This window comes from Podarcis filfolensis (assembly GCF_964270895.1).
Source record: "Podarcis filfolensis genome assembly, chromosome: 15".
NCBI classification, from domain to species: domain Eukaryota; kingdom Metazoa; phylum Chordata; class Lepidosauria; order Squamata; family Lacertidae; genus Podarcis; species Podarcis filfolensis.
The window spans coordinates 31,827,958-31,840,939 of NC_139618.1; the positions used below are offsets into that span (position 1 = coordinate 31,827,958).

Sequence of the window (12,982 nt, forward strand, 5' to 3'; positions counted from 1 at the left end):
AAAAATCTGTAGCACCTGGAAGTAACCAACTCAGAGAAGTATGAAATCTAAAGGATAACTATGTCTTCATCTGTGCATTAGTGTGGAAGGTATAAGGTAAAAAAGTAAAGGTAAAGGACCCCTGGACGGTTAAGTCCAGTCCAAGGCATCTATGGGGTGCGGTGTTCATCTTGCTTCAGGCTGAGGGAGAAACCTTTCCGGGTCATGTGGCAGCATGACTAAACTGCTTCTGGCACAATGGGACACTGTGACGGAAGCCAGAGCACACGGAAACGCTGTTTACCTTCCCGCCACAGCGTACCTATTTATCTACTCACACTGGTGTGCTTTTGAACTGCTAGGTTTGCAGGAGCTGGAAAAGAGCAACGGGAGCTCACCCCATCGCATGGATTCGAACCACCGACCTTCTGATCAGCAATCCCAAGAATCTTCGTGGTTTAGACTGCAGCACCACCTGCTGTGGAAGGTATAATGTAGGCTAGTTTGCTTTAAAATGTGAACCAAACAAAATGATCTTCCCTCTGTATCTTGCAGTATTTTCAGTGGAGAATCTGAGTGTGAGGAAAAGGTTAAACCTGCCTGCCAGTTCTCTCCCACATAGACACGTCCCCATTCCCAGTCTCCATGTTAAGGTGACAAGAGGAATGTATGGTTGGAAACCCCATTTCCCCTCTCCCATGACATCTTATTTTGTCCTGAGATGTATGGTAAAGAGACTGATGACCTGAAAACACAAACAGGCGTGACCTATAAACATAGCTTTTGTACCTACAAACAAGGGAATTTCTGAAGTGATAAATGAGTGGATTGTTCCAGTCTTTCAAAGTAGCTACCATGTGTCAGGTACATGATGAGTTACTTCCACCTGGCTGCTGTATAGACAGCAAGCAATAGCAGTGAGCTCTGACCAAACACAAAGAAAACAATAAGGTTTAGGTCCCATGCTGGGAGGAACATCCTAAGAATCAGGCTGATGAAATGCTATGTCAGGTTGCCCCATGATGCTCTCCCATCACTCAAGGTCTGTAACAGGAAGTTGGCCAAACATTTGATTTTGGTGTGGGACTCTATCTATGATACAAAAAAGATGAAGTGAGTACTCTCTTTAAAACAATATCTAGGCACACCAAAGAAGTGTTTCAGTTAAACGCATTGTAAACCTCATACGCGGTGTGGGTTAAACCACAGAGCCTACGGCTTGCTGATCAGAAGGTTGGCGGTTCGAATCCCCGCGACAGGGTGAGCTCCCGTTGCTCAGTCCCTGCTCCTGCCAACCTAGCAGTCCGAAAGCACATCAAAGTGCAAGTAGATAAATAGGTACCACTCCAGCGGGAAGGTAAACGGCGTTTCTGTGCGCTGCTCTGGTTCGCCAGAAGTGGCTTAGTCATACTAGCCACATGACCCGGAAGCTCCCTCGGCCAATAAAGCGAGATGAGAGCCGCAACCCCAGAGTCAGTCATGACTAGACCTAATGGTCAGGGGTCCCTTTACCTTTACAAACCTCATACAGGAAAATCCGGTAGGGAAAGACGGGAGTCCACAGCGCCATCTGGTGTCACAGTGTTATATCACATATATATCACATATAAAACAATTTTTCTTTACTGATCTAGCTGAGTTCCTAGTTCAATATCTTTTTGTGACTGTCATTGCCAATGAGGGGCATCTCCAGGTTTTAGGAGGCCCTTGGCCTTGTGGGCCTCTCCTCATAGCTGTCAACTTTTCCCTTTTCTTGCGAGGAATCCTATTCGGAATAATGGAATTTCCCTTTAAAAAAGGGAAACATTGACAACTATGCCTCTCCTACTCTAGTGGGTTTATCTAACAATGATGTTGGTGATCTAATATGTCTTGCAAATTGCACTTTAGAAACCCGGTGAGTCAGGGGGTATAGCATAACTATTGATCAAGACCAACTGCTTTGATATTTTATTTCAATCAAGTGGTATATAAATCTTGTGAAATTATATGCATTAATCAGGCTGCAGTAGAAATGAATTCATTGGCTTATTGATACACACTGCTTCATCCAGAAAATGGATGAAGGAGAAAATATTATGAACATTGAAGAATGATGTAGTGACATAAAGGGAAACATTATATAGTATTTACAAAGTAACATGGATTAAAAATGGCATAAATGTAACATGTAATTGACAAAGCAATGCAAGAAAGAAAGCCACAAGATGGGTTGTGATTGGGAGTAGGGGAGACAATGGGCACATTGCTACACAAGCTCCCAGAATCCCTGTCTCAAACCATTGTTATGCTGTTATGTTATTATTAGCTCTGATGGGACATCATGGGGCCAGATATTTTCCGTATTGCAGAAATTAGTTTGACAGCACCAGGTAAGATTCCTATAGTGCGCATCTCGCCGTAGATGAATACAATTACCAACGCAGCCTCGGTCCACGAACAGTGTTAAATCATCTGTGCCCATGAAAAGAGACAAAAATAGAGAAGAGTCAGCCTTGGGTGGCAACGAATTTGTGGTGGAAATATTTCAAACATTCCCGAATGTGAGAAAACTCTATTTGGACAGGCATGCAAAAATGTAGTTATGCTTTCCTAAGTACAACTGCTACCACAAATATTTGAGGAGGTTCAAAAACAAACACTTCTTCAATTGCATTAATTCACTTTGCATCCCCCTTTATAGGAATTCAGGAGTCGCCTGATTAGGACACCCAGGTTTGCTGCTGTCACACATCTAATTTGGCCTCAAAGTTGCAGTGCGGGCATTCCACACAGGATTAGGTCGGCACATATGGCGGCACAAGGGTGAATCCACAGCAAAGTGCTCCACAAGTCAGCACTTTGAAAGGTGCTTCTGAAGTTCCAACAATGCTTTCAAAGAGGCTTGGTGAGATTCGGCTGCCAGCTGATTGTTGGGTCTTTAGGTGCCCCATGCAAAGCACTATCTTTGTAAGACCCATGTGGGCAAAAAAAGGTCAACTGGTGTCATTGTGGCATCAGCATTTGTGGCTAGTGCCCATCGAAAGCAGACAGGCCAACAGTAGGTGAACACAGAGCCAATGTTGGCAGACCAAGCTTTAGTTTCTGCAATGGGGGATGACTACAGATCCCAGTTTGTTGATATCAAATAAAGACATGGCTCTAGTTCTGGGGCACAACAACCTTTTTCAGCTGTGGGCCGGTCCACTGTCCCTCAGACCATGTGGTGGGCCAGACTATATTTTTTTTTGGGGGGGGGGATGAACAAATTCCTATGCCCCACAAATAACCCAGAGATGCATTTTAAATAAAAGCACACATTCTACTCATGTAAAAACACCAGGCAGGCCCCACAAATAACCCAGACATGTATTTTAAATAAAAGGACACATTCGGGACTTCCGGGTTAGCGCCATCGGCAATGGCGGAGTTCCTCTGACCAAGAGGAACCCGCTCCGCGGAAATTGGGTCTTGCCGCCGCGGCGAAGGCGGAGACCCTTCAAAAATCCCAGGCGGAGGAAGCCTGGGAACGTGGGATTTGGCTGACACCAGGAGCGCCCCCCCTACTCGCAGGGAAACCCTTTTTCGGGGATCTGAAGCAACGTGGGGTGAGCGGTGCGGTGTTTTGAATAGACCGCTATTTTTACGGAGTGAAGCCGCATAGCTGTTGCCGGAGAGCGCTGACTTTTTCTTGTGGACAATTGGACTCTAAACAAGTACCCGTGAGTAGAACGGAAAATTGGGTTTTGAAATACTTGAAATTCTTTAATTTGGCACCAAAGCGGGAAGGTTCTAAACAGGAAGTCCGCCTTCCGCTTTTTGTAAATAGACTGAAGCAAAGACGCCATAAGCTAAAGTCGTTGAAAGCTTTTGACAAAGGATTAAATTTCCATCGGACAAAATCATATAACCCCCCTTGGAAGCAGGAGAAGAGGGGGGTAGTCTCGGATTTAGTGTGCCTGCAGGAGAGAGTCAAAATTAAATTGCCACTGCTCCGAGCCTGGAAAAGGTCTGCCAGTTGACGTCCGGGGAAAGTTTATTGACAGAACGGATTTGACAGTTAGCACAAGAAAGATACTGTTTCCATTTGCCCTCATTTGCGTTCAAAAAAAAGGAGGAAAAAGTAACCGAAAATTGAAGCTATTGTTATTCGTTTGAGTCGTGTTCAAAAAATTGTTACAAGTGAAACTGTTCCCCTCTAGAGGGAGCATGTGAAACTGTTGCAGGAAAGTAACAAGGAGTACCCCAGCTGCAAGATAAAGTCTCTGAGAACCAGAGACTGACCTTGGACTTTTTCAAAATGTTGATAGGAGAAGCTATTGTGACTGCTTTATATAAGATAAATTATACGCTGGAACAGCTCCACAAAAAGACAGAGGACACGATATTTAAAATTGACAACTTGGAGCAGAAAGTGACTAACTTGAGCCAAAAAGTGAGCATCAATACAGAAACAATTCAGGAGTTGGCACAGGAACATATCTTGGTAGGACAAATGGTGGAGGAAAAGGAGAAAGGTGATGTTGTGGAACTTAAAGTTGTACAAGCGGGTCCCTTAACTTCTCAGAAGCAAGTTGTGGATTACAAATCGAGGTCATTCAGGATTGAATTTAGCAAAAGCCAATTTTGGAGGTTTGGATCCCGACTTGGATTGAAGAAGGAAAGTTGGAAAGATTCCTCTATCCAGGGATTGATTGACTTTTGGGACATGGGTTTGGGTTTGGAGGTGCCTGAAGTTTTGGGGACATCTAGAAGTGGAAGAAGTCTGAAATATGTCCAGAAATTCTTTATTGACTTTACTTTTAACTATGGAAATTTGGTTGAATTGTTCAGAAGGAATAAAAGCATTGCTAGGTTGGAGTTTTCTCGAGATTTGCTCCTGAGTATCAAAGAATATGAAGAAGATCCGCAGAAGGGGCTTGGAAAAGATTTAAGAGCCTCAGACATAAGATCTCCAGGTTGATGGACTATATGGAACTGACGGAAAGGACTGGCAGAATCCGAAGCCAGGGAGAGGAAATAGTGGAAGATTATTGGATAATTTAAAATGTTTATTTAGAAATATTGTTAAAGTAATGACTGTTAGAAAAATGATGGAATGACACTTTATGGATTTAGCAGAAATGATATAAGGAGTTAAGTACATATAGGTAATTTACCCGTAATGGGAAATAAGGTTAAAGAATATGTTATTGATAAGATGACCGAAAATAGAGAAAGAGGGAAAGGATTTGCTGAAACAAATATTAGAAGTGGGATACAAAAAGGGAGGTGTGAGGAAGTCGAGGAAACAAGGCCAATGAAAGATAAGTAATGGGAAGATTGATCTGTTTTTAATTGTTTTTATTTTTCTGTATTTTGTATTTTTTTGTTTTATTATTATTATTCTTATTTTTGTAACTTTTTGAAACTTTAATAAATATTACTTTTTAAAATAAATAAATAAATAAATAAATAAATAAATAAAAGGACACATTCTACTCATGTAAAAACACGCTGATTCCCGGGCCTTAGAAGGCGATTGGGCTGCATCCAGCCCCCGGGCCTTAGGTTGTCTACTTCTGCTCTAGTTTATCTAGCTATCTGTGCCTTTCCCTTTTCTTCTGGTCTGTGGTGGTTGGTGCTCTTTGCGGCTGGTGGGGCAGCAAGCAGGGAGCTCTGACAGTAAGTGAAACCAGAGTTCATGGAAGAGAGCCAATTCAAGTGTCCTCCCCCCTCAATCCTCCTCCTCATTGAGATTCAGGAGGAGGAAGCTGACCCCCCAGTTTCACCCTCTGGACTGGTTGTAATTAAGAAGGCAGGTGTTATGTACTGAGTTGAATAGGATCCAAAAAAGCAGCAGTCTGATTGGTCCTAGAACAATAGGATTCAGAATGCAGCAATCTGATTGGTCCTAAACAATAGGGTCCAGAATGCAGCAGTCTGATTGGTCCTAGAACAATGCAGCAGTATGATTGGTCGCAGGAGCCACCCAATCCAGCTCCAGGTGGAAGTGAATCCGCAAGCTGATTGGCCTACAGGAGAATCCCCAGAATTAGCCAATCACATGCGACCCATTGTGTAAATAATGTATATAAAGCAGATACTTTGGGGGAACTTTCATTCCTCACTACTATGAGCTGAATAAAGAGCATGAAATCCACACTCGACTCCGAGTATATTTCAGCAGGGCAAGTGAGGGCTGGCTGAGGGCAGACTGAGTTTGGTGGGGCAGTGTCTCCTTGGCCCTAATAGGCCAGCCTTCACTGGGCATCAGGTGACTGAAAGTAGGCTAACTCTATTCACCTGTCAAAACCTGGTCTGCAATGGCTGAGGGAGATAATAATCTGGCTTGCCAGTCAAATCCAACTCCCCATCCCATTTTCCCTTTAAGACTCACCGTAGCTCACCATTCTGTTGTAACAATACCCAGTGCTTTCAGTAATACAGGTGAATTTGTGTTTTGCGCATTGATTGTTCGGTTGTACATCATCACAGCCATGACACCTGAGATCTCTGCTATTCGCTTTTACCTCTGAGGGGGGGAGGGAATTCAATACACTGATTAACTATGCAGTCCCACCAACCACCTGTTCAGGCAGCATGTGATGTGATGTCATCAGTGCCATTTTTCTAGAAAAAGAGGTGCCGGAACTCACCATGAAACACCTCCCTCATTCTCTTAGAATGGCAATGGCACCCACCTGAAAGTTCTGACTGGAAAAAAATAATCTCTGGGTGTGACCAATACATGTCCACACAACTAGAGTTCTCCTACAAGAGAGGGGAACCTGAATAGACCCAAGTCTTCCTTCACACACTGAAGCTCTTAACACAGAGTCCCTTCATCCACTGCTGTGGGACATGTTCACTGAACACCACAGTGAGGGGGCAAACCTAGCCCAATTAGGCCTAGCCTCTTGCTCATTTAGTACTAAGACAGGGGTGGGGAACAGGACCCGGCTGGCAAGACAGATCCTGGGTTTCCCTACCCTTGGGGGCCCATATCAAGAGGTGAACAGAGACTGCCTAGCCAAACAGGGCTTGAAGTGACTGCTAATGTTCAGCTCTGCTTTTCTGCTTAGATCAGTATTGCAGCTGATCCTTTTATGCTGAAAGCAAGTGCCAATCAGCTGATTGCCAGTGCACGACCAGGAGCATGCTTCAAGCCCCCCTGCATTGCACATTGGCAGCCACATTGCTACCTGACCAGCACCTGATTTCACATATCACATCAAGCGTGGGGCAGGGGGGGTGTAAAAAGGTAAAGGTAAAGGAACCCTGACAGTTAAGTCCAGTCGCAGATGACTCTGGGGTTGTGGTGCTCATCTCGCTTTACAAGCCAAGGGAGCCGGTGTTTGTCCGCAGACAGTTTTTCCGGGTCGTGTGGCCAACATGACTAAGCTGCTTCTGGTGCAACGGAACACCGTGACGGAAACCAGAGTGCACGGAAACACTGTTTACCTTCCTGCCGGAGCAGTACCTATTTATCTACTTGCACTTTTTGGCATGCGTTCGAACTGCTAGGTTGGCAGGAGCTGGGACCAAGCAATGGGAGCTCACCCCGTTGTGGGGATTCAAACCGCCGACCTTCTGATCACCAACCCCAAGAGGCTCAGTAGTTTAGACCACAGTAGTTTGGGGTAAATGGTCCCAGGGGAGAAATTAGGACTCATGGCATGTCCAGTTAGGCCGGGGGGCAGACATCCCCACCCCCACTAAGAGAATATAAGCTTGTTCCTCTTGTTGGGTCTCCTAAAAGGGGGTGGCTATATAACCCCATTCACTTCCTCTTCTGTTAGTGGGGCAGTGAAGCGATTGTACCAGCTGTTCTATTTCAGTCCCAGTGTAGGATCTCCTTTCTGGGGCTTCTGGCAGGAACCTGTGGAAGAATGGCTAGTGGCCAACAGACCTGCCTGGGAATTGGCTTTGAAAGTGGCTGCTCTAAACTTGGCTTGTTGGGAACTGCAAAAAGGCAGGAGAAGCTGTGCAGAACTGCCTGCATTTCAATGCCAGGTGCAAGAGAAAGCATAGATTGTGCTCCTTGCTGTTACAAAACAGCCACCACAAACGTAGCTTTTCCTATCAAGGGTGGAAAAGATGCCTTTACATTGGAATTCTAAAACAAGGGGCTATGACCTTTAGAACTGGCACAGCAGAATACCTTTGGGAACAAGAATCTGTTTGTTATTGATACAATGTGGCATATATTGGATTTTTGTAATTGAAAATTAATAAAAAAATTTTTCAAAAAGGAACAATAATCTGTTTATAGTGAATCTCTCCCTCTCTCTCTCTCTCTCTCTTGTGTGTGTGTGTGTTGCAAGTTGCAAGTGACCTTTTGTTTTCCAATCATTTTCCCCCTTGATTTTTGAGTGTATGGTGAATTGGACTTTGCATTCCTGCCTATCTGCTTGCCTGCATATGTGCATATGGCAAGTTGCAAAGCTGGGTTCACACCACCACTGAAGAAACAACTATGATCACTCTGAAAAATGTTCCCATAGCTTATGACTTCGACTTTCACTGAAAGATCTTTGTGAAAGATTCACAGCTTAATCCTACGGATGCTTCCTCAGAACTAAGTCCTACTAAACTCACTGAGACTTTTTCTCAAAAAGGTTTGCACAGCCTTGCGGCTTTAGTGGCAATGACACCTCATTTAAGCAGACAAAGACTTACCAATGGTCTCCAAGCAGAGAGCAACTAAGAAACTGACAGCTGGCATCTTGTACAACATCTTCATTCCACTGGTTCAAAATGTGGGACGAAGTTGCAGCAGTAACAGAGAATCCAAAAGCCAAAGATTGAAGTGCTATTTATGGTCAAGGTTATAAACTGGATTGTAGGATGAATGGAGGTGGGTTTATATAGTGGATCTTAAGCAGTAATCTATTAAAAATATCAGTGTGCAAATTCATTACTGAAACACAAGGCCCCTCATATCTCATGCCCTTGGTAGGAATAATCTGTAACTCAAAATGGTGGTAAAACATTCACTTACAAGTAGCATGCTGTGATTTCTAAAACCAGAAGAATTCCAGATCATTAGGACCTACCCCCCCTTAGAATTGTAGAGTTGGAAGTGACCCCAAGGGTCTTCTACAACCCCCTACAACGCAGGAGTAAAAACAGCTGTAATCCAGATAAATTCTAAAACAGCTGTAATACAGATAAATGCAGAAGTGGTCTGGTAGGATTTTGCTAAGATCAAGCATTATTGAGTCTACGAAACCATGAACTTATTGGATAAGGAAAGAATACTTATAGCAAAGCACTGGAAGACTCAGGATCTACCCACTCTGGAAGAATGGCAGATGAAGTTGATCGACTGTATGGGACTGGCAGAAATGACCGGCAGAATCCGCGACCAGGGAGAAAAGTCAGCAGAAGAAGATTGGAAGAAATTTAAGGATTATCTACAGAAATATTATAAAATTAATGAATTTTGAAAAGATGTTGGTTTGAACTTTGGTGGGGACTATCTGTTATGATAAAGATAATGGGGATTATAATGGTTTATGTTATTAAATTTAAAAAAAAGCTGAATGGAAAATAAGGTTTCATTTTAAAAGGAATGTTAAGAGATTAGGATTTGCTGAATTAATAAGGTGAACTAGAGAACAAGAAGGGGAGGTATGAGGAAGTCAAAGAAATATGTGATTGAAAAACTTATTGAAACTGAATTGTTTTTAATATTTTTCTTTTTCTCTTTTTTTGTGTGTTTATATAAAATTGGAAAATCTAATAAATATTCATTTTTTTAAAAAAAGGAAAGAACATTGCCAAGAAATACAAAAGGCAAGTTGCAGAAAACAGCCATTTCATCAAGGGAGAAAGGGGTGGTGGGGGGGATGCTAAATCTTAGACTTATCCTGCCTGAGTCTCAAAATTCATGTGACGGCTCAGTTCTTCTCCCCTTGACAACGGCGCTGTAGTGGCAAATTCAGAAGTGCTGAAGTGGGGTAGTCACAGCTGTGCCCTGTTACAACCATGCACCTCATTCATCCTTCTAATATTATACCTTTTTTACAATTATACAGTAATAATAATTTGGGGTGCAGCAATCAATGCATGTTTTGCCTTTGAAGTAGATCTATTCATCTGTTATAAGACCCAAGATCTTATGACGAAGGGGGGTATATAAATAACATAATAAACAAATCTGTTATGAGAAGGGCAAAATGGACATAGGAAAAACCTGAATTCCTTGAAGCATGGGCAGAATAAAAAAATATAATGAATAAAATGTCTCTGCGAAGTTTAGTTAGTGGGTTGTAACAATAATAAGCATTCCTCTGTCCAGTGTACCTATCACCTGGGATTTGGAGAGGCGTCTGTTTGTGTTATAAAGTTTTAAGCATATATGACTCACAGCTTGATTCTGTCAGTGTTCATTCAAAATTAAATCCCACAGAGCTCATCTCAAGGTGCTGCACTGTACTGCAACCAACTGTCGTATGGATGCCTGAGAATTCCAGTGAAAACAACAACAAACAGAAGTGCAAATTGCCATTTGTTCATATTTTCTCTCTCAAGTCCAGAACAGAAATCAATCCAGTGAATGCCAGTTAACTGTTGTTGTTGTTTTCAGTCCAAAAATGTTGCATAACTGGTGGTCTTTCTCCCTTCATTGCATGGGATCTTTTTGCTTCTGGTACTTTGTATATTATTATTATTATTATTATTATTATTATTATTATTATTATTTCTTTACCGCCCTATACCTGGAGGTCTCAGGGAGGTTCACAGAACAAAATCAAAATATAAAACCACAATATATATAATCAGAATAAAAACAACAACCTAATAACATCCCCCTGAAAAAAACCACCCACATTTTAAAAGGGCATAGGATGTCAATCAAATCAACCAAAGGCCTGGTTAAAAAGGAACGTTTTTGCCTGGTGCCTAAAGGTGTATAATGAAGGCACCAAGCGAACTTCCCTGGGGAAAGCATCCCACAGACGGGGAACCATTGCAGAGAAGGCCCGTTCTCGTGTTGCCACCCTCCAGACCTCTCGAGGAGGAGGTACATGAAGGAGGGCCTCAGAAGATGATCTCAGAGTCCAGGTAGGTTCATATGGAAAGATGATAACATCACTTTTAATCCAAACTGGCAGAGGAAGAAACAGAAAATGTAATTCTTAGATGATGAATAAATGGATCACTTTGTTCTCCCTTCAAAAGGTTGAACATTCGCAGAAGGACCCACACATTTTATTTCTCCCGCAGGTGTTTGCTAGATCTGCCAAATGCATGAAGGTGCCTATCTCTTCTATCTTCAACAAGATTTCAATCAAACTCCCAACTGTGGCCTGGGAATAAATCCTGCCTGCCTGCCTGCCTTTCCCATCCTCTAGCATAGGAGGTGCTCAGCAATTCACTTGCTGCCTGTAGCCATCAGATTGCTTTCCTTCTCCAACCTAACTTTTCAGGATGAGCACAAAGGCATACAGGTCTATGACTCTGGGGCTCCTTTTTCTGCTTTGCTTTGAACTAGGTAAATTGCCAGCAGAAAACCCAAAGTCCTCCTCCTCCTGCTGCTGCTCAAGAAACTTTTCTGTTGATACAATGGCAGGCTGAGGATAGAAAGCATCTTGAAGAAGTGGTAGCTGTGGAATGCTTAGTTCCAGAAGACAAAGGAAGGACCCTCGAATCCCTCCCACAAAATAGTGGCAGTTTGCAGACACAGTAAGTGCGCATAGGACCTCAGTCAATATGAGGTTTCAGCTCAGTCCCGGAAACTGCTTCTGATGCACCTGCCGTACAGATCCCCTGACATGACATAGATGAGTCCTTAAGGAGATGCTTTCTATTTTCTGCAGAATCCTTGTTGCTTCTCCATTCTAAGTGACCATCTTTAATGATTCCCCTTCCCTCTGCTGCTTTACACAGATGAAGCTATCAAATGCCATGTCTGTGACAATGTGAAGGAAGACAACACCTGTTTCCATAAATCATACGTCTGTTCTGGGGGCATTACAGAAAGCTGCTTCACTCGGAGAGTTTCTCTAGGTGAGTCTTAAGAGTGAGGTTGGAGGTTCCATGAAAAACCCACCATGCAGGAGGGTCCATGAGAGACCCGCCATGCAGCTGGTTGCTCTAATGCTGGTCAGAACAGAGTTTTATCCTGATACTAAGGAGGGGTGAATCTCTCAATTGCAGTTTCTCATTTTCCCAGTTTTAGGGTTACATCCCATGCTAGTCCTGCTCAGAGCAGACCCTCTGAAGTTAAGAGACATGGCCACCTTGGGCCCATTCATTTCAATGGGTCTACTCTGAATAGGTTAGTGGAATATTTTTCTGTATTTGACTTCTTAACATTTCCCCATCAATTTCTGAATTCTTTTAAATCCCCATCAAAAAAATTTCCCACAATATACACATTTTTGCATACAGTTCTGGTGAATATACACTCTTTTTGCAAAGCAATTTCCCCTAATAGAATGTATTTTATTTTCACCAATATATGCACACTTTGCACTAGCAGATGCATGTTTGCACAGATATGCAGCACCCTTCCAGGTTAGAGGGGTGGGGAGAGGGAGTTGCAGTTCTCCATAAAAATTCCATCTTTCTGATCAAGGGATCAATCTACTCATGTCTGGCTTCAGGAGATTGTTTGTGGTGCTGGGCTAGAGAGACAGAATAAGGATTCTGTTAGTGCACGACCTGCCCTGCTCCTCTGTAACCTACCTGACCAAGTTGGCAGAGGTGGTCTCAAAAATGGTGTTGGAGAACCCTCACACGTGTTGTTGGGGGACTTCAAAATCCAAGCCGAGGCTGCCTCAGATGAACTGGCTCAGGACTTCGTAGCCCCCATGACAACCATAGGGCTGTCTCAGTACCTCAATTATCCAGCACATGTGGTGGGGCATACCCTCAACCTGGTCTTTGACACAAAGCAGACTGGTAATACTCTTTTGATTGGGAGGCTCGTTGTGAGTCCATTATCAGGGATGGATGGAGTGAATGTAGCTACAGCAGTCGGCAAGAATGGGGGACCCATTGAGTTGGTCCACCCTCAGAGACTGATGGAATC

The 12,982-nt window shown here is 43.2% G+C and overlaps 1 long non-coding RNA gene across 1 annotated transcript; it reads right to left on the bottom strand.

The window, feature by feature from the left end:
- Positions 1-1,906: 1,906 nt before the first annotated feature.
- On the bottom strand, positions 1,907-8,740 carry LOC310750836. The gene is made up of 2 exons (XR_014542325.1): positions 8,620-8,740; positions 1,907-2,433 (listed from the first exon to the last, which is right to left on the bottom strand). It is a non-coding gene; the product is annotated as an uncharacterized lncRNA (long non-coding RNA).
- Between the last annotated feature and the right edge of the window lie 4,242 nt (positions 8,741-12,982).